The following is a 21,356-nucleotide window of genomic DNA, read 5'->3' as shown; positions in this document are numbered from 1 at the left end:
ATAAAAATCAAGATCCAACAAAGAAATTTTTTTATCATTTCCTTTATATTAAAAAAGTTATCCCATTATCTAATTGGGGTTTTGATGCTTTTTCCAAACACCCAATCTTCGAATGTACCTACCATGATTATATTGATGCCTGTAATAAAATTTTCTTCCATCAAAAACAAGATTTCAGTCACTCTTGGTTTATCAATTTCGACAGTAAATTCATCTGCCAGTTCCCTTTATGGTTCGGAGAATGGTGGGAGTACCATGGTGCTTCTTATGATATTCTTCCTCCTGCCCTACAATCAGCAGTAAAAAAATTTGAAGTTTAAGTTCCACATACTACTTACGAAGACAACTTTGAGCCAACACTCATGTTCATATCAAAATACAAAATCCCTTGGATCTTAAAATAGAATTACGACTTTCACAATGAAATTTGTATTCTAGAAACTATCTAGTTAAATGGTGGGACAAGTTCAATACCGACATAATTCTCACCCAATTTGAAAAAGAATTTGCAGACAATCCTCTCGGTCAAGTTATAGTTAAAACAGTTCCGGTTAATCTCCAGTCAACACATGGTCAGGTCACAATTAAATCATCCCTTGCAGAAGTCATTTTGGCCCACCAGCTATTTGCAATAAGCTCAGGCCAACCCAGCACGGCCCAAGCAACATCCTCTTCCAGTCAGAAAAATAAGTCAAAAAAATCTACATCTTCAAAATCAACCTCCACCACAGCATCAGAGCTACAAAAAATGGCTGAGAAACTCATTCAACAAGCAGTCACTCTATCACAACAGACTACTAATCTTTCAGAAGCCAAAGATAATGAAGATAATTACTCCTCATCATCAGAAGTCCACAGTGAAGCAGCCCCAAGTCAACCAACCAGATGGGCTGACTACCAAGACAGTCAAGATCCGTATGAACTATAGACAGTACAATACGTCTTAAACCCAGTCAAAAACTCAAGCCCAATCAAAGTCAAGACCAATAATTAACTTTTCCACCGAAGCTACAGTCACCCGGCAAAACACTATTCATGAACAATCACTTTTTACTATTCACTCACATGCTAGACAATCCACTATTCAACAACAGTCAACAGTAAAAGCAAATTCGTTTTCTTATATAAGGAGGCTCTCTCCCCCATCAGAAGGCACCCCGGAATTTTCAAATTCCTCTCCTCTCCCTCTCTGGACAATCTGAGAGCTTCTTCATTGTAATAGTTCTTTCTTTGTAATTCATGCATAAGTTCTTAGTCAAATAAAGGTATATCGGATTCAAGTATGAGCTGTCCATGGGCGGCGTTCCTCCATTGCACAATCAGTTCCTCACTCCAGTACCTTTAAGTTTAATTTAGTTTTAATTTTATAATATTACTGTCATCTAGTAATAATCAAGTAATTTATAATACATGCTTCCTTGGTCTCTGGTATCAGAGCCGTAAGAGTTGTAAGTAATTAATCTCTGATTTGTAATATATATATATATATATATATATATATATCAGGGTCTTTTCAATGAGAGATCCCTTTTTTGGGTTTAAAAAATGGATAAGTCACTTGACCAACTTCTCGATTATATTTTCATTCTCCACCGTTCAACTTCTAGAATCTAATGTATAGATCATCATTGCACAATTTCAGTCAAAATTGAGGTGTTTAAGGCATTCAAAACTGGAATTTAAACTTATAAACATGAACAGTTCTTGTATGACAGATTTGGTGCGTCAATTGTTTTCACCAAGTTTGATACCTTAACGATCACCATTTTGGCTGAAAAATTACAAAGGTGATCTACACATTAGACTCTAAAGTTGAACGGTGGAGATATGAAAATGTAATCAAAAAGTTGGTGAATGAGCTATCCCGTTAAAATACTCAAAAAATGATCCCTTAGTGGAATGACTCTGATATATATATATATATATATATATATATATATATATATATATAATCAGAAAAATCTCTTGATAGTCAACATGTTATATATGGATAAAACATAGGCGAAATTATAAACATTCTAGAATACATCTACGAAACTTCTTGAGCACTTTATTCTCGGAAAATTTTTAAACTTTAGAGAATATTGTCCTAACACTTCACAACTATCACCATAGAATTTTAACAACGATCTTGATCAACAGACTTATCCCATCTTTAACTAGCGCAATAGTCTTCTCATCAATAAAACTTGTGTTTGCTATGTCCACACCAATTTCTTCTTATTTAACTCTCCCTTATGAATGTATCACTAGAGCTTCTTCATTCCATTTCCAAAAGCGCTCAAAAATGATCTCACATTGAGTGCACATCATCCCAAAATTGCAAATTGATTGGTTGATACGATTTATTATATTTGTAACAAGTCATCCTGGATAAGCATACTCAGAGTGATGGATGAAAATTTGTTTGAGGTAGAAACAAGCATCTTTGAATGCCAACTCAAACAAATGAAATCCTTATGAAACTGGCTGGAATTTGCATCCTTGCAAGGAGCTTCTGTGCGGCCTTGCAACGGTAGAGCGTGGGTGTGGAGATGTGAGGTGGCTTGGATGCGGACAACCACCACTAACTGAGAACAACGAAGAGCGACATCGACGAGCGTGCTCATGACGCAGCTACAGTATCGAACAGTGTTTACCTATTATTTAATTTACTATATGTTATCACTCAGAAAGCCCAGTAGCACAGAAACCCAGAGAGACTGAGTGGCAAAGATGATAAGCACCGCAAAGCTTCCACCTTCCTCCGCCAATTCCATCTCTCTCTTCACCACCACTCCTTCTCTCTCATCCTCCTTCAAGACCCAGCTATGCTTCTTTCCCACTTCCTCACTCTTCCTCGCCCACGTCCACCTCACGCGCCACTGCCTCCCCGTCCTCCGCGCCCAGAAGAGCCGCAAGTTCGGCCTCCAGTCCGTGCGGAAGAAGCGCAAGGGCGGCAACAAGCTCCTCGAAATCGACGACGACTCCGATGATGACGAGGCGGACGACGGAGGAGATGAGGCGCTGGAATTGGGACTCGGCGGCGGTGACGACGACGACGAAGGTCTCCTGGTGCCGTTCGGGGAGATGAAGAAGTGGCTGGAGAAGAAGCCACGTGGATTCGGCGAAGGCAAAGTTTACGATACTCCGATTGAGGACAAATTGCTTGAGGAATTACAGGCGCAGGCTGAGACTGCAGCTAAGTAAACATTGACTAAAATGGTACAACAGTACAAACAATTGTTAAAAAAAAGTACAAACACTTGTTGAATACACTTCTGTTTACGTACTCTTTTCTCTTTCAGGAGCTTAGAAAGTAAGAGAAACATTGATGACAAATAGTTTTATGCATGTACATAATCATCTCCTTACCTATACGAAGATAGAAGTTCTATTAGTTACAGTATGTATGCATGCGTGTATGTGCGCACACAGCTGTGAAACTTACATGCATCATGACATTTGTTTCATCTATTTTGTATTTTTGTAGTCTCTGTATATATGAATTTTTGTAGTCTCTGTTTCATCTTTTCTTTCGGGACAGTATTGTTTTTCTACTTGCAAAGTGTGTACATCATCCGACGCAAGATGTTCAAACCCGCCCAATTAATGAACTCTGTATATGGGAGCTATATATAGTCTTTCCATGGACGCAGGTTTGATAGTTTATTCACATGCCCATAATAGTGTTTGCATCAGCCAAATGTTCCACAATAACTTATTATGGCAGGAAACCTGTAGATATAAGAGAACTAATGTAAATCCTGCAACAAGAGAATATGCTTTACTACTTACACCGTCATTTTACATTGCGGTTGCAATAGATAATTTGCAGATGATATTGGTGTGTGCCTTTTTCTGTTGTTAAGTTCACATGTGATTGCATTTTTCATGAATAAGAGTTATAAGACCACTGCTTTCCAAAACACAGAAGTTCAATAAAATATGACAATGAACTGGGATGATCGATTGATCGAAGAACAACAAGAAAGTAAGCAATGCTATGATGATATATGAGTTACAAAGTATCTCTGCCTCTGAGATTTTATAAGGACAGATTGTTAAACTTTCTGTTATAATCTGCAGTAATAATCAGTCCTAGAGTTAAGTAACCAATAAGCACATATGTAATCAAATACAAAAGGCGAAACCGAATAATAAATAACTATATTAACTAGGTAAGTTGGTATCCATTGAAGCAGTATAAGATGATGACCAAAACCTTTTCTCAGCATCACACAACACTAGTTTGCAACACTAGCTCTCTCATATGGTTAAGCACAATTTCTACTATTGGCTAATTTGGTTTCAACCATGGTAAGATTTGATCAGAATGTGTTTGTCAAGCTGGGTTTGGTCTTAGCCAGTGTAGCACTAGTCATGTCATTTGCAGCAGCTGAAGAATTTCTTGCTTATGAAGTCTATGATGATGTCACTAGCCCTACAGGCGTTGAGGTTGAAGTCATTGAAGGTTCCTACCCTCCAATTTCTTCAGAAGACGGTGATGCTTTCCCTCCAGAATCATCACTAGGAGCTTACAACAGGTTGAAGAATTGTGCAGGCAAGATTGCATCAGATTATGCTGATGAGATATACAACGGTATTTTTAAAGGCGAGCCTCTCGGTTCAGATGGCTGCAAAGCCCTTCTGCGTCTGGAATATGATTGTCACATCCAGTTGGTTAAATTTCAGCTTTCGAGTCCATAACTGAAAGAGAAAGCTTAACAGAGTCATCACCTAGGAGTGTGTAGCTTTGGAAATCATGTGCTTTAGTGGAGGACCTTGATCAATCTATTGCTCCTTCTCCCTTCTAATTGATTTTGTTGCATAGCTTATATGTCGCGTATCCATCCGACCATCTATTTTTTTTAGGTGAATGAATAACTTTATTAGGCATCAAGCCAATAACAAACAAGTATTGCTAGGTCAAGCAGGAGCAAGTCCTCATACAACGTACAAGAACGAACTCATTATTCCTACAGCTACCAATAAAACCAAATATTCAAACAAAACCGAAACTAATCCGAAAGAAACTGAAAAAACTAAAGAAAGCAATAACATACTTGCATGAGATAAGGCTCGAAACTTGGACATCATACATGCGACCCATGGTGTACCTTTCAGACCAAGAAAACAAGTGAAATCCTACCTCACACATGTATGGATCTTCCATTAAATCCAAGGGATTACTCCTGCGCACAGATAGCACAAATCATAAACGCACAAAACAAAAGGAATTGCCCATGGACCCCAAGCCTAAATCCATTAAGGACAAGCCCAAATGAAACAAGACATTCCTCTTTCCCCTTTATACCTTCAAATCTGCACCACCGACACACCACCGCCAATCCAATCATTCCAGTAGTCATGCACGAGTCTCCGCCATGAATCGCCAAAAACTCAAACTCAAGGAGCGCCGCCTCTTAATGCATCTCAACAAACATCGACGCCGGCCTTGATGAGACTATTATTCGTAAGAGTTGGGGACTTGGAGATGCAATAAAATTCAAGTTAGTTTGTAAGGTCAGACTTGGCTTTTCACCAAACTCAAAAACTCATTCCCCGAGCTCGACCGTTGCCGATGCTGGTTCAAAGGGCAAACCCTCTTGCTTCTGCCACGAATCCTGACTAAGATCTCAAACCGTAAGTAAGCCGAAAGTAGATCTCTTCGCGTACACTCACCTCTTCCTTCGCGTGACACCATGACGAGCGTCTTTGCTAGGAACCAACAATTGCCACTCCACCAACCGGGAAACGGCGCCGCCTGCACGAAACCCTAGGTTTCGAATAGAAGCTCCAAAAGGGATGGAGCTATTTACAATGCTTAACTTCGTTCTTCACATGAATGAAGACACTTTGTATTGATGTTTGATTCCGACCATCTATATTAATATGTTATCAATTAGAATACACTAGATATTAATTAACTTCTTGTTGTGATCATTTTATTGCCTCATTTTACTTTTCTTAAGGTCTACACTTTAAATTTGAGAAAATGATCCAAACAGTGTATGAAATTTCAACCATTCTAACTTTTCGTATCTCAATTTTGTAAAACTTCAAAATGGTGTCTCGCATTTTTACTTGAACTAAAGATTGGTATATAAAACTAACAGTTCCGCTAAAAAATTCATTAGTTGAAAGACACTTTAGTCATTTCATATTTTAATATATTTTCCCAAAATAGGAAAATTTCAACAATTTTTGGAAGATGATGAATACTTTCATTTAAATCGCAAACAAAAGCCTAGGAAAGATCTCTACATGCCACCCGCTACCACAATTTCAAGATATACAAAGATTCATGGAAAAAATCCAAAAGGCACATATCATGCCCACCTAAAATAGAAAAAAAGGAAAATTTCAACATTGAAACTCAGCAAACCTAAAATATTGCCTATAAATCCAGCCGTATTCTTCATAAACACACACTAGAATTTGGTGTTGGTAATCGAATGGTGCAATCACATATATAACAATGAGAGCTCAATTGCTATTAAACACCAACAACACTTGAGCTCAAGGTATAAAAACAAAAAGTCAAAAACATCACCAGAAATTGAGCCATAAGAGATTCAATAGAAACCTATTTAGTCCCCACATTCATAGCCAAAATCATACCCCCTTCTTTTGCAATTTCAGCAAAAGATGAAGAAGAAGATGAGAACTCAATTCCTCTATCACAAAATTTCTTTGATTCAAGTCTTTTATTTTTTTTTTTGTGATCAAATGGTGGGTAGATAGATGCTTTCATTTATATAGTCAACTTATTTAACGAAGTTAATGGTTTCATATACTAAGGTTGTGTTATGGTCATAAGTTGAGACACTATTTTGATATTTATGAAACTTGAGGTACCAAAATTTAGAATACGAAAAATGTGAGATATTGTTCATGCCATTTTTCATATTAAGTTTGCCACTCGAGAACAAAAGGATATTGACACATGTGTGGAACTTCAAAAATTCTGCCTAGCTAATAAGAAAAGTGATATAGTAAATATTTTTGTTAGGTATTGTAACAAAGATACTGACGTGATACCTTTATCAAAGTCGAAAAAGATACAACATGTATAATTTTGTGTTACCGAGATATGGTAAATGTTTCTCGCTGAGCCGTGGTGAATTAGTTTAAGTGACAACAATGAGGTCATTGGTTCAATCTCACTGACATTAGTACCAAAAACACCCATTTGGCAACAAACCACACAATGTGGACGCGATTAGACCACCATATGTACTCGGATGTGCATAAAGAGGAACTTAACACCGAACTTTAGTAATATGACAATAAGAGTGCATAGATTTTTTCTCCCAGCATCTTATATGCCTAAACAACTAGTGCTCAAACAAGTTGACAATATAATGATCTTTAACTTTTATTTATAATTAGAATATAACCTTTGAGGTTGAAGCCAACATGGTTGAGTATTAAGACTTTGGGCATGTGTCTTTTCCACTCTTAATAAGTTGTACAACATTAATTTGATTGAATAGACTTCCAAAATCAGACAAAAAGTGTATAGAAATTGGGGAGTTCTATTTGCACCTCCGAAATAACTAAATGCACCTCTATTTTTTTTCTTTTCCTAATTGACTTTTCAACTCACATGTAAATACTAATAAGCATTGGAGGTACAGTCAGTCATTTTAGAAGTATAATAAGCAACAGAGGTACACTTAGCTATTTTAGGAGTGTAAATAGAACCCCATAGAAACTAGGATAAAAAACAACAACAACAAAAAACAAAAAACAGAAAAATAATTCCAATGTCGAGCACTCAAGCCCATACCAGATTCTATGCCCCAAATTATTGAGCTATGATAGGCCCAAGAAAAGGTTTACAAGTTTTAGGGTTTGCCTAATATATTTCACATCTCTCCCAACGAGTTGCCGTTTTGCTTCGCCTTCAATGCATTCGGCTGCCTCATCTCATCTCATTCAATTTTCAAGGTCACTCTCTCTTTCTTTTTCTCCAATCTCAATCAGTTACTGAGGTCGAATTATGTGGAATCCATTGTTGAATATCTGTATTGGTTTTTGATTTTGCAGTTTTAGCATCAAGAGGAAAGATGTCAGGGTAAGTAAACCCTGCTTTGCTATATTTTTATTGTTCTGTGAATTTATCAATCTCATATCGACTTCACCACCCACAAAGTTATGATCTTTGCGCCATTTTGTGGTACCCAGTAAACGGGTTTCGAACTTGGACAACTCTGAAGCTGTGTAGATTACATGATGTAGTGTTTTATGTTTACTAATCTAATTTAGGTTCTTATTAAAGCCAAAACTTGAGAAGGTTGTGTTTATTGATCCAATTGGGATCTGGTTTGGGTTTTGAAAAGATAGTCGGATGATTGATGTGGTGTTAAACTGAATGTGAGTGTCTAGAAGAATTGTTTGGAGTGTAATTCATTGGTTTTTTTATGTTAATTTACGATTTTGGACTTGGATATTATTAGGTTGGTCATTCACATTGCTACATAATGGGGCTTATTTGTACTATGGTGCAAGAACTTAGTGTCTGAAGCTGTTAACTTGAATTTGTTTGTGGTTAATTTAAGATTTCTGTGAATCTGTAGTCTGCTATGCTAGTACTTCAAGATATGATACTTATGTGCTGGTAGCAAGGACTAGGTTTTGTATATGTTATCTCATGTGGTACAAAGATGTTCTGACATTGTTTAGATATGGTGTTTATGATTTGCAGTGATGAAGCACCCGCACCAGTTGTTGGTGAAACACCAACTCTTGCCCTTGGTGAGCCTATGGATATCATGACAGCCGTGAAACTTGTGCTGAGAAAATCGATGGCTCATGGCGGCTTTGTTAGAGGTCTGCATGAGGCTGCAAAGGTTGTTGAGAAGTATGATGCCCAGCTCTGTGTGCTGGTTGAGGAATGTGACCAGCAAAACTATATTAAACTAGTTAAAGGTCTTTGTACTGAGCACAATGTAAACATATTGACCGTTCCCAATGCCAAGACCCTAGGAGAGTGGGCTGGTGTAAGTGAATGTTTCTTCTTCTTTTTCTCTTCCTCTTTTCGTCCACTATTGTACTCTAATCATTGAATGAATTTATTTGTAGCATTTCACTCTAGGGTACTCTGATTGCTAAATGAATTATATGCAGTAATATATAATGATTATGTGGTTTGTACAGTTGTGCAAGATCGACTCTGAGGGCAAGGCTAGGAAGGTTGTTGGTTGCTCATGTGTTGTTGTGAAAGTATGACTTATAAATTATAAGTTTTTGCACAATAGGATGAAAGTTATACATATAAATATACAGTCCATATCCAAAGTGAAGGTTCACTCTGAAATTTCAGAGTGAAGTTCCAATTTTGACACACTTTTCGGTCAAATTTTTTCAGTATAAGTGATTCAATATTTAGGTATGCTATTCAAGATCATCTCTACAAAATTTCATCCAATTTAACAATGATTTGAGCTTTTAAAATTGAGATTTACACGAACGGTTCACGTTGAACACTTTTAATTCATTCATTGATTTAATCTAATTTCAATACCTTAACGATGTCCGAATTAGATGAAATTTTGTAGAGATGATCTTGAATATCATCCCTAAATATTGAATCACTTATACTGAAAACATTTGACCGAAAAGTGTGCCAAAATTGGAACTTCACTCTGAAATTTCATAGTGAACCTTCACTCTGGATATGGACTTATATACATACATATATATATATATGTTATTTTATCTTTTAAATAAGATTGCTTCAATGGCTCATTTGCATGATTTTGGAGAGGATCACGAAGCTCTCCATGTTGTTCAACAACATGTCAAGGCCTAATAATTTAGCAATTTGAATTTAGCCCAGAATGTTGAGCTTTGTTTGTCTGATGGATATCTCACCTTATTTATTGTTTTCCAGTTACTTTACCATAGTTTTCAATTTTGTTCTTGAACATTGTTTTAGTAAATGCTACTTTTTCTATGTCATGAATGGAGATATACCCATTATAAGCATCCACCAAGTACCATTTCATTAGATTATCACTTTATTATGATATAAACCGGAGGTCATGAGTGAACCACTATCGAGTTGGAATGGGGTCCATAGTTATGTGCCTACGTAACTACTTGTGCATTTACTCTGAAGCAAACGACACTTGTTTTATCTAATTTGTCTTTATTAAAATGTCATTTGAGCATCTAATAAGCCCGTGTGTCATCACTGCCTAATCTACACCTTGATTCTATTGCAAAAGTAAGGAGTACAATCCTAGTCTGACTACCGCACACCCCATCTCTCAAGCTGCATCGTATAACCAATTGAGGACCTCTTCGATTTACCTACTTTTTGATTTCATACTCATATCTCGACCGTTTAGTTTTTAGATATATGAATATATCATTCCTGTAAAATTTCATTAAAATTGACAATTGTTAAAAACATTCTTAAATGTGATGTACTCCTTATGAACTTGAATGGTTCATGTTTAACAATTTTGATCCATTCATTTATTTGATTTATTTTGATACTCGAACGATCACTAAATTGACTGAGGATTTGTATATCTAATCTACTTATATATATATATATATATTTATTTAAAATCTAAACAGTTGAGATGAAAAAATGTGACAAAAAATAGGTCTAATTAACAATTAATTAGAAAGTCCTAAACTAGTACTCAACAAAATGGTACTCATTAGAAAATCTCCATATTGATGATTTTATGAAGGCCTATATTTAAGATTTGATTTTGTTTAGTAATGAATGTTTGGGCTAAGTCTTTGGCATGATTATTTGGGTTACATTGTATATAGGCGCAATTGGAAACCTCACCTAAAAACAGAGAACCTAAATAATAAGATTAATTAATTTGAAAGATGGATATAGTTTGATTGATGTCCAAACCGTATAGGCTTAGACTAAGTTACCCACACCACACCACACCAACTAATGTCCACTCTTACCATATAATAGCTCAAAATGAGACCGTTGAATATAAGAGGAAAGAGCGCCCAAGAGGGAATGACAGTAAACCTAAACCTCATCATATAAGAATATTCCAAAATAATATTAGGAGTCTCAACGAAACCTATGAAAGGGGTCTCCAAACTCTAAACCATACTATCGCTAAGACAAAACCCTAGCCGTATAATCCTGCCACATTACTATAAGATCATAATTTCTCAATTGCACCAATGTTGTTGGTGTCCTTGCATGTCCTTCTCTCAATGAATCAACCATGTCATCTTCTCTTGAAGATGTCAGTACAAAATCTATCAATTTTTTAAATGGATTAAGAGAACAAAATCCTCACAAGAACAAGAATGATGGAGTGGCTCTAGATGTTTTGTTGGATGGTATTTTTTAAAAGTGTCAATTCCTTCTATGATACCTAAGGTATGACCAATTGGGCACATTGATACCCAATGTCTTAAAGAAAACAGTTTGGTACTTAAATATTAAGAGTAAAGATAGTTTATTGTTCTTATTTATGCCTAAATCTATGCTATATAAGGCGTAAGATAGACGTTTTATTTCTTAATCAGATAACTTTAATTATTATAGAACATACCTATGTTATGTAAAAACTAAAAGTTTTACTGAAACAATAGGTCATATCTGTTACATGACAGCAGAGTATGTAATGTCATTTATGTCTTTTCTTAAAAAAAAAACGAAGATTCAGATTTAGGCAGATCCACTTCAAAATCAGTCTACTTACAAGCTGACATATAATTCACCCATCAATAGATTATAGTTATATATATCTCTCTCTAATATATTAAAAAAATCAAATTTTTAAAAGCGCGCACCCAAGTGCATTTAAAAATGTTAACAATTATATTTGAGAAATGAATGAAAATCACTTATTAGCTATATATATTGTATTGTCTTTCCTTTCATATTAGATTGAATTCTCAAAATTTAAACATACCGCTGTCAACACCCTAATTTCAAATTATTTTTCATTTGATATAAAGTTGAACACATCCGTTAGAATTCTAATCAATTAGAAAACTTTTTCTATAAATGTTTTTGTTTGTTCTTCCCTTCTATGGATTCCTCTATATTTCTCTTTACCTTCTTGATAATTCCACCGCTGAAAGCTCTAATTCACATAAAAGAATACCCACCGCTATAATTTATTCTACAACTTTAGTTGCCGATTCCACCTCAAAAATTTATCCATAAGAGCGTCTTTGAAAAATATTGCAATCAAGTTATGAATTCAAAGGTTGTTCCTTCCAGTAGGTTGAGGTGAGTATCTATTCAATCAATTTCATGTATTTGATGATTGTAATTTATTTTTAAAAGAAAAGATAATCAAAGGTCAGGGCGAAGATCATTGTTGTTGTTTGTTTGTTTATATTTTCCCCCCATGGTGTGTCCGCATCTTTGCTCTACATTTGATTTTTTTCTTCATATTGCTTTTTTTTTTTGAAAATAGACAATACCATTTCATTAATCATAAAAAAGAAGGAATTAACATGAACACAAGCCACCCTTAAGGGCGCAAGTTTATCCCCCCCCCCCTCAAACCACAATTGACAATTACCGGGCCTACCCATTTCTCCTAGTTAAACTTCTCTTGTCTTCGGCTATCTTAGAAAGAATTTTAGAATTTAAATTTTTTTATTGGTTTTCCAATAACATGAACTTTAATCCGCATATATCTTTTTGGCCAGAATTAGGCATTACCCTTTAAAAGGTTTTTTTTTTCTAAGGTAAAGATCAGTGCAATAGATAAAAGTATTATTTAAAAGTAGAATTACTGATTTCCTTTATGTATAGTAATGTTAATCATTTGTAAATTTAATATGTTTATGGGTGGTGAATGTTTTTTTGTTTATTTTATATTTATTGTCATACACATCACATTACAATACTATAGATCTTCCCACACTTGCGGATAATTAAAATTTGTGGCTAAGAGCATCTCCAACAAATTATGCATTTTAGAGAAAAATGAGATTCTTTTTCTCCAATGCCCAATTTTCACTCTAACAGTGTTTCCATCTCATTCTCCAAAATAGAAAATGTGATGGAAGAGAAGAGTTGATCTCAAACTTTATAAGTTTTGGCATAAATTTGCATAACCAAATATAAAATACTGGCACTTTCTCCAACAACTCAAATTTAGATTACAACCAATAAAAAATCTAAATAATTTATTCCAAGTGAACAATATGAAATTATGTAATATTTTATGGTTATAATAAATAAGAAAATAGAATATTTAATTGTTGTAATGTAAAAATCTGCACAATGAAGCTGTTAGAGTTGTAGCAATATAATTTTTTTTGTACATTTTAAAATTTGACGGCAACGACCATTTAACAAAGTAAAGAACTCGTTGTTTACCTAAAGCAGACAAGACATACTGAGAGCACACAGAGACACGAAGCTCGACATCACCTACACAACTATGGTAGGACCTTATTAACTTAAAACACCAACATAAACTCAACAAAACTAACAAAATAAAAATACTTAGGGTTGGGCCTAAAGGAGAAGCCCAAACCCAAACCTTATTCTCGGAATAAGAGACCGTCGACGATGCCAGGCACCACATCGCACCAGCACCCGCTAGGAAACCAACACATGCTACGCCATTCCTTCTCTGTTAGATCATTGCCTTCAAAGGCCAAACGTCGCTCTTGGCCGATTTACATCTCCCTGGATTGATACTAAACAACACCATCCAGATCAGATCCGATACAATCTGATTTGGGCCTCCAAAAACCCACGGCGGCCGGATTGTCCACAATCTGACGGCACTTGTACCTCATTTCGTGAGCCTAGCGAAGCAAACACCAAAGCTCAGGCGACCTCTCCTTCTCTTTCTCACAACCACACACGATCCCAAACCTATCTCAAAAATATGGATTAGCGGACACTCCGGAACCAAGCAAAGCCTGTCCGACGATGGCAAGAGCACGCCGCTGGACAAGACTCAACACCACAAGCTGTTGCTCTCGTGCAGCTAGGGCTTTTTGTTTCTCCCTCACTGAGTGTTGTATAGGTTGGCTTGAAATTTTTATAAAATTGTGTGTTAAGCTTTAGTGTTTAGATTACTTCACCGAAAGTTAGGTATCAAATAGATAAATACCAATTACCCTTAATGACATTTATTAAACTTGATTGAGATTGTGAAGGAAATCCTAAAGAGTGAATTAGAGATAAGGAATGTGACAGAGAATGAGTCATCTCCATAACACTTTTTTTTAATAGAGGGATTAAGAAAGCAACCAGAATGAGGTAAGCGGGATTCTCTGGCCCGTGCTTAAGCTTCTTGCTTGTTGGAAAATGCAAACTTGGGATTCTTGCCTATGTATGTTCTTTCATGCCCACATTGTTTGCCCTATAGTTCTGGTTTAACTACGGCTTTGGCTGAAATACCACTTGACACCAGTATTCTTAGCTTACTATATGCTTCCTACTTATTATTTAAACTGCAACTCCAAATAATTCCCTCTAGCCAGTCTTGGTACTCTCTCTTGTTATCATCAGATATGTTCTGCTCTTTTTCATCTTCGCGCTCTCTCAGTGAATCTTCTTTTTCAGCTTGCAAAAACCTTACACCGTTGCCATTAATAACATCATGTAATATAAGGAATGGAGGGGGGGGGGGGACATGGCACATATACTCCCATGTTATAAAAGCATCTAGAAATTATATTACGAGTTAAAACATTCTAACATACACCATTTAGTAAGGAGTGCAACATTCTCTACTCTATTTACTTTACAATTTTAACAATATACAATGCTCATGCAGAGCCATAAATTGCTACGTATATCAACTTTTCCACTATACTGCCACTGGAGAATATCAACGACACTAAGTTTTATCGTGCTACTACAAGGCTATGACAATTTAACGAAGTAAGGAACTCACTGCCTCAATAGAGCAAATATGGTACACAGAGTGCGTTTACCAAATCATAGCCCACATCAATCTATTATAGAGTGATATGAATTTATTCACATATATATAACATAAGTAAATAAAAATTTATCAGTAAAATGGTACCAGCCTAGGTAGGGTCAATTCCCAAGCATCACTCTAGGACAATCATGGACTAATAGCTAATTAAACCACACTGCTCCTCCACCTTTGCCTTTGTCTGACTATTGTCGACGATCTGCGAGGGAAGAGCTATCGCACAAAAGTGCCATTCCAGATCAAATTCAATCCCAAATCCAAGACAATAAATAGCTAGGAAGGGCTTAGATCAGATCTTCGAGATAGAAGCCAGAGATCTAATTAGACCCCTGTGTCGCCGCCATGATCTCTTCAACGCTAGGGTGTCTTGAAACTAGCACCATGTACCCCTAAGAAAATTGGCTAGAGATGATTTGTGATGCCTGACTAGGAAGCCAGCATGTAGGTAGGTCATGAATCCCACATCGCCCACATGAGAGTAGAAGTTGTGCTTATATGAGCAAGGTCAGCTTCCCATACTGAGGACACGTTTTGGGGTGCTACCTGAAGAACAAAATCATACGAGCCAGTGGGTCCAAAGAAGACAATATCCTCAGTTATGTGGACTCAGTTGTTACACGACTTGAAGCCTGTTGCCAACTACCGCAATTTTCCCCGCCCTTATTGACAGACAACCACAATGACAACACTAGACCCATAAGGAGTCGACCATATGTCGTCTGATCTACCCTAAAAAAAAAACTTCTTTAGGGTGTATGTCCTAACCCTAATCTACCTTCTACATTCCTAAAGCACCGCTCAACCCTATTTTTTCATAATTATATCACCCTCCATCGATTTCTCTGTGTGCATACAACCAAAAAATCCATCTGGATAAGCTTTATAATCTCCATATGAAGTTGAACGATGGTTTAAAGCTCCAAAACACCTATATTTTTCTCAATGCATTAACCTAATATTTTCCCCAAAATCTTAAAAGCTTCTCTCATGCAATTGTAGGTGTTCATCCCCTCTTAAACACTGGAATTTTATATTGTATTTTCAATGATATGATTATTTTTGAGTTTTTTGATAGGGTTGAAAGGATCATGAATCTGTAAAAAGGATCATGATAGTATACTCTATGATTTTGATTTTTTTTCAAAATTAAAAATGGATAAATCCTAGCCGCACTAGCTCTTCCATAAATCCATGTAATTCAAATTGGTGGAATGATATTGATGAGGTGGTTCATGCCACATCATTTGGTAATTGATTTTGGTATATATTTTTATTGTCTTAAGCATTTTCCTTTTGTATTTGGTACTTTTGAATTTTTAAATAATAATGAGGTTTTAGAAGAAAATTAACCAAGATGAGAATCAATGCTTAATCTCCTGATCCAAAGAATGAAAATGGGGTAGAATTCTTGATGTTGTGACTTGTGAACCCATTTAAATTTGATTTGTCCATGAAGTAGGTAAACTCAATTTAGAGGAGAATGAGAGTGTGTCTCTATGGATTCATTTCATTTCCATGTTAAGGATGACAATGACTTGCCATTGAGTCATTTTCATTACCTTTTAGAAACATACCTTAAGAGATTATGCTACATATTTTGCATCAACCCCCAAATTTTTTCCCCAAAAGATAATACATTTAGCTCTGCTTTTAAGATAAGGATGTGTCCCCTTATAATATGTTATCTGTGTTTTCGTTAATGGTCATGACTTAAAGGCTGCCATTTCAGCACTGCTTCTAAAAAGAAAAAAAATTACTTGCAAGAGCGTATACTTTTTATGAGTTCGGCTTTATTCTACTGAGGTCGACCTATACCAAAGTTTTTTTGCAGAGGTGGCGATATCCGATTGGAGGACCACTGTTAAGAAAGACATGAGTATTTTAGACGTAATTTTTGTTGTGTATTCCATCACTATACGAAGACGTTGTAAATACGAAAGGGTGAAAATACAAAGGGTAATTTGGTGGGTTAAATTCGTATATCTTCGTTTTGAAGATCCGGTCGAGACACTTTGGCCCTCTCCCTTCAGTCGGGATATGAGAGAAAACTTCAAGAACATATATATAATCGCCTATTCTGGGGTTGGTGAGTTTGCTAAGAGATTTTGTGGGTTTTTTCACCAACACAGCACAGTTGAAGATCGATTTTTTTTCAAACTAAAGAGATGATGGAAACGGCTTCTCGTTTCTCAGTCGATAGTTGCTGGGGAGATGAGTCCCTCTCGACTCTTTCTCGCTCTTTGCCTCCATCCCTCGTTTTTCTCTCTTCCCAGTTTTCTCTTTCCACACAAAATCCATCTTCAATTTCACCACCAAAACACTCAACCTCCTTTTCCATTTGTTTCTCAACAATCCTAAATATCCAATTCAAATTAGTAAACCATAATGCAAGATGATAATGGACCAGCGCAAGATGGATCAGAAGAGTACCTTCACTATGAACTGGGACGGCCTCCACGACCATAAAGACGACAACTTCTTCGAATCCCGGGACCGAATGTCCTCCGTTGTTCCCATCGACCTCAAACGCTCCTCCTCCTACGATGACGACTTCGATGACAGCCGCATGTCCTTCACCTCTTGCGTCTCCTCCCTCTGCAACGACGTTGAGATCCGCGCCTTCTCTAGTGCCACCGTCGAGCCCTCCTTTTCCTCGGCTCCCCTTACGCAGGACTACAACATCTGGTGCAAGGCATGGGTATTGAAGAGGAGAAGGAGAGGAAGAAGAACGACGGTGGTTGGCAGCGGTGGAGGAACGAGACAAACTCTCTTTCTCTGTGTTGTCGCAAAGAGAGAACTGGATGGGTTTAAAAAACCAAAAAGAAATTGGGCCGGATCTTGGGCTCGGGTTTTTGGATTAAGAGATGAGAGTCTATGTCAGACTTTCTCAAGCCTAAAATGAATAACCCAAAAGGCCAAAACTGATTTTAAAATAATGAATTAGGGAAAAAAACTTTTAAACAAGTAAAAACTTTAGAATTTCGTAATAACAAAACCAAGCATTGGATTAATATTTCGAAAACATTTTTGATCTCGTAGCAATGTGTAATTTAATATTGACATACTAAACTATGTTTTCGACATTTTAAAGAAATTTTTGATTAATTAGTCCTAGATGCCAGTAATCGAGATTTAGAAATCTCGGGTATTACATTAGGCACTAGCCAATGTGATTAGCATTTATATTTAAAATAAAACTATCTCATTATGAAGAAAGTATATGAAGGAAACTTCTCGGGATTAATCGACACTAGCCGATATGGTTAGTACTTATATATAGGGATCATGTTAAAATTTCATCCAATTCACAGCTTGTTTCACCGTCGGTTTGTCTGGTCAACGAAAAACGCTATAATATGCTCTTTGAGTAGACCTATCACTGGAACTGATGACTAAATAGAGCTTACATGTTTCACAACCACGTAATATTACCAGATGAGGTTGTGTGGTCGAATCTAAAAAAGTAATATAAGAAGACTCCGGTCAAAGGGTTTCTATTTAGTAAAAACACGTGGTCTAAAATTGACCAATTTTTGACAGGGTACCGAAATAAATATACAAATCACATCAGCTGGTGTCGATCGACCGTATTCAGTACTTAGGTTGTGGATCACTGAAGTGGCCAGTAATGTAGAATAACTTTTATAATACACTTAAGTTACACTTGTAACATTATAAGACGACTATATGAAGGAAATGTCTTGTACTCAATTGACACCACACGATGTGATTATCACATATAATTATGCACATTGTAAAACAATTATTGAATTTGAGCTTGTTTATCCGTCGGTTTGTCCGGTCAACTTAAAATGCTAATAATATACCCAATGGGCATACCTATCACCGGGGGCCGTTTGCCGAATATAGTTTATATTTTCACAACAATGTAATATTACCGGATGAGGATGTGCGGTCAAATCCAAAAAAGGAATATCGGAAGGCTCCAGTCAAAGGATTTGCGTTTAGTAAAAATGCGTGTTTTTTTGTTGATTAGTGAGATTAACTGTTAAACGAGTTCCGAATTGGATGAAATTTTAATAGGATATCGTGATATATATACATATATATATACAAATCACACCAGCCGGTGCCGATCGACCATATTCATTACTTAGGTTGTGAATCACCGAAGTAGCCACTAATATAACTTTATAATGGAGTTGAGTTACACTTGTAACATTATAAAAGCGACTATATGAAGGAAACGTCTCGCACCCAATCAACCCCATCCGATGTCATAGGTACATTTAATTACGTCCTCAGTAAAAATTTGATCTTGTTTACCGTTAGTAACTCCGGTCAACAGAAAAAAACTACTAATTTTCCCTATGGGTGGAGCCATCACAGGGAGCCGATGACCGAGCGACTTTTATATTTTCCCAACCACATAATACTGTAGATTGAGTTTGCATGGTTGAATTTGAAAAAACAATTATGTAAGAATCTGGTTAAAGGGTTTCCGTTTGGTAAATCGGCATGTTTTTTTGTTGACTCGACTTACGGACGGTCAAACGATCCCCGAATCGCATGAAATTTTTACCACTAGCATAATTATGTGTTGTTGACTTTATGTGGTGTCGATCGTCCATACGTTCAACTGAAGTTCGTGATCAACAAAGTGTCCATTAATGTAGTATAATATTTTAACTATGTTTGAATAAAACATGGAGTATTATGAAGAAACTATATGAATGAAATGTCTCTCACCCAATTTCCACCACCTAATGTCATCGGTACATTTAATTACGCCCGCGGTAAAAATTTCATTCCATTTGGGGTTCGTTTGACCGTCGGTAACTCCGGTCAACTAAAAAAAAACTAATTTGCCCTATGGGTGGAGCCACTGATGACTGACAGGCTTTTACATTTTTCCAACCACATAATAATCGCGATTGAGTGTCTGCGGTCAAATTCGAATAAACAATTCCGCAAGGATCCGGTCAATGGGATTCTGTTTGCTAAATCAACATATTTTTCGGTCGACTCCATTTATGGACGGTCAAACAATCCTCAAATCGGATGAAATTTTTACCACACTCGTAATTATATGTGCCAATGACATCTGGTAATGTCGATCTTCCATACGTTCAACTTAAGCTCGTGATCAACAAAATGTCCACTAATGTGGTATAACATTTTAACTAGTATTTAAAAAGTACCGTATGTAGAAAACATGTCCATAAATTCATAGAAGTGGTTGATCATATATAATAATTATTATTAATAATAATTTTAAGAAAAAAGAGTGAGAATAATCTATCTTCCTGGGTAATTTTCGGAGTAACACTAAAGATTATGCTCTATGTGATATTTTTTCATTGCCTAAATTTTGCATATTAATTGTGATGCTCCTTTTTTTTTTGTTACCTAATTAACACTGATCATTTGTATAGTAATTGTCATTGAATCTCATTAATAAGTAATTCATTCATAGTATTAAAAGAAGTAATTACAAGAGAAAATTTCCCATCATACCAAAGCCAGTATTAAAAATATGAAAAGCCTTATCCGAGCCTTATCCATTTGAACATCAAAAGCTGATACAAAGGAATTGCAATGTTGCGCCACTGCTTGTTTTGAGCATAAGCATGTATTAGTAGTAATTTGTATTTTTGCAGGACAAACCTATAAAAAGGAAAAATTGAAAAGATTTCGTTAGAAGACCAAAATATAGTGGTTGTAAGAAAAAAGGTATTTACTATTTAAATCAATAAACCGTTTCTATTACAGCAGATCAAATGCAAGATTCTGTTGAAAATGAAAAGACAAGTATGAGAAATTTTCGAAGTGTGAGTACTCAATATCAACTACGTACATACTTGAAGCCATTCATCCATGCTGGAATCAATAGACCTAGTTCCAACTTCCACCTTGGGAGGTCCTAACAGACAAACATAACAACACTGAATTAAAAAAACTATGTACAGAGTACTGACACAGATGCATGTATCTCAAATGAATTATATCAATAACATGGATCAGGAAAATAGGTTGACATAATTCTCATTATTAAGAGCATGTAAAGCTAAAATAACAAATCTCTCTAAAATCAAGCCTATAAAACCTACAATCACTCGTAGACAAACAAATTCTCTTCTGACTCATGAACCATCCATTTGGAGTTGTCATGCTACAAACAAGAACAACCATGTAAGTGAAATCAACAATATACATCACAGAGAAGACAACTGCATAATCAAACATAAAAATGCTTGATCTACATAAACATAATCTAATTTTACAGGTTAAATCTGATCAAAAGTAGATACCTAATTCCCAGTGGTTTATAAGGATACTCTGGAGAAAGTTGATATTTCCATAGTAATATCCATCTATAATAAGTAGAAATTTTTTTTCATGATAATTAATCTCGAAATCAAATAGAATAAACATAATCAATTATCTATAAATTATAAAATGCAGGAAGAGGTTCACCTCCCC

Source organism: Argentina anserina, chromosome 6 (assembly GCF_933775445.1).
Source record: "Argentina anserina chromosome 6, drPotAnse1.1, whole genome shotgun sequence".
NCBI lineage: Eukaryota > Viridiplantae > Streptophyta > Magnoliopsida > Rosales > Rosaceae > Argentina > Argentina anserina.
This window is presented reverse-complemented; position numbering follows the sequence as displayed.